Source organism: Canis lupus, chromosome 30 (genome assembly GCF_048164855.1).
Source record: "Canis lupus baileyi chromosome 30, mCanLup2.hap1, whole genome shotgun sequence".
In the NCBI taxonomy this organism is placed as follows: domain Eukaryota; kingdom Metazoa; phylum Chordata; class Mammalia; order Carnivora; family Canidae; genus Canis; species Canis lupus.
In genome coordinates, this window is record NC_132867.1 from 41,533,755 (window position 1) to 41,536,152 (window position 2,398).

The window sequence follows — 2,398 nt, forward strand, 5'->3', positions numbered from 1 at the left end:
TCCGTGGACATCGAGGCTCCTCCCACAGCGCGGCCCCTGTGGACACGGCTGCTGTGAACATTGGGGTGCAGGTGCCCCTTTGGATCACTACGTTTGTATCTTTGGGGAGAATGCCTAGTAACACATTTACTGGGTTGTCGGGTAACCCTATTTTTAACTTCTTGGGGAACCTCCATACTGTTTTCCAGAGTGGCTGAAACATTCCATGCTCATGGATTGGAAAGATAAATACTGTTAAAATGTCTATGCTACCGAGAGCAATTTACACGTTCAATTCTGTCCTTATGAAAATATCATTGACATTTTGCTCAAATTTGGAACAAATAATCCTAAGATTTGTGTGGAACCAGAAAAGACCCAGAATAGCCAAAGGAATGTTGAAAAAGAAAACCAAAGCTGGGGGCATCCCAATGCCTGACCTCAAGCTGTATTACAAAGCTGTGATCATCAAGACAGTCTGGCACTGGCACAACAACACATAGATCAATGGAACAGGAGAGAGAACCTAGAAATGGGCCCTCAACTCCATGGTCAACTCATCTTCGACAAAGCGGGAAAGACTATCCCATGGAAGAAAGACCGTCTCTTCAACAAATGGTGTTGGGAAATTGGACAGTCGCATGCAGGAGGATGAAACTAGACCATTCTCTTACACCAGACACAAGGATACACTCAAAATGGATGAAAGATCTAAATGTGAGACAAGAATCCATCAAAATCCTAGAGGAGAACATAGGCAGCAACCTCTTTGACCTCGGCCACAGCAACTTCTCGCAAGGTGTGTCTCTAAAAGCAAGGGAAACAAAAGCAAAAATGAACTATTGTGACTTCATCAAGATAAAAGCTTTTGCACAGTTAAGGAACCAGTCAACAAAACCTAAAGACAACCTACAGAATGGGAGAAGATATTTGCAAACGATTTGTCAGCTAAAGGGCTGGTATCCAAGATCTATAAAGAACTTGTCAAACTCAACACCCCAAAACCAACAATCCAGTCAAGAGATGGGTGGAAGACGTGAGCAGACACGTCTCCAGAGGAGACCCACATGGGGCCCCAGACAGGTGGAAAGATGCTCCCCGTCCTTCGGCGTCAGGGACACACACCAACACCACGTGGGACCACCCCCCCCACCCGCATGCCCATCAGGACGGCCACCGTCGGGAGGCGACAGGTGCAGGGAGGACGTGGAGAAAGGGGAGCCTCTCTGCTGCTGGTGGGAACACAGGCGGGCGGCCACTGTGGGGACGGGGGTGGGGGTGGCCTCGAGGAGCCGGACACGGAGCTGCCCTACGACCCGGCAATTGCACTGCTGGGTACCGACCCCACAGCCCAGAGGCGGTGAGCTACAGGGGCACCTGCACCCCACGTTCCCAGTGGCCGTGTCCACGGGGTCTGCGCCGCGGGAGGAGCCTCGATGTCCACGGACAGATGCTGGAGGGAGGAGAAGTGGTCCCTGTGCACCCCGGGTGTCACTCGGCCGTCAGAGGAGGGAGATCTCGCCATTTACATTGACGTGGATGGAACTATGGGTTCTATGCTTAGTAAACAGTAAGTCAATCAGAGAAAGACAGATACCATATGATTTCACTTATATGTGGAATTTAAGAAATAAAACAGAGGAGGGATGCCTGGGTGCTCAGCGGTTGAACGGCTGCCTTCGGCTCAGGATGTGATCCTGGGGTCCTGGGATTGAGTTCCACATCAAGGTCCCCACAGGGAGCCTGCTTCTCCCTCTGCCTGGGTCCTGCCTCTCTCTGTCTGTCATGAATAGATAAATAAAATCTTAAAAAAAAAAAAAGAAACAGAAAGAAACAGAAAGAAAACAGAAGAGCATAGAGGAGGGGAAGGAAAAATAAAACAAGACGAAATTAGAGAAACACACGAACTGTAAGAGACTCTGAACTCTAGGAAACAAACTGAGGGTGGCTGGAGGGGAGGGTGGGGTGATGGGGTCACTGGGGGATGGGCATGAAGGAGGGCATGTGATGTCATGAGCACTGGGTGTTATATAAGACTGATGAATCCCCGACTTCTACTTCTGACACTGATAATACACAATATGTTAATTAGTTGAATTTAAATAAAATAAAATATTTTTAAAAAGAGCCTAGAAGAAAAAAGAGCAGAATAAGGCCAAAGCAAGCAGAAGAAAAGGAATAATAAAAATAAGAGCAAAAATCAATACAAGTGAAAACAGAAAAATAATAGAGAACATCAATGAAACAGAGCTGGTTCTTGGAGAAATTTTTAAAAAATCAATACCTATTGGAGGACCTGGGTAGGGCAATTGGTTGAGTACCTGACTCTTGGCTCAGCTCAGATCATGATTCTGGGATCCTAGGATTAAGCCCTCCATTGGGCTCCATGTGGCTCTGTGCTCAGTGGGAAGTCTGCATG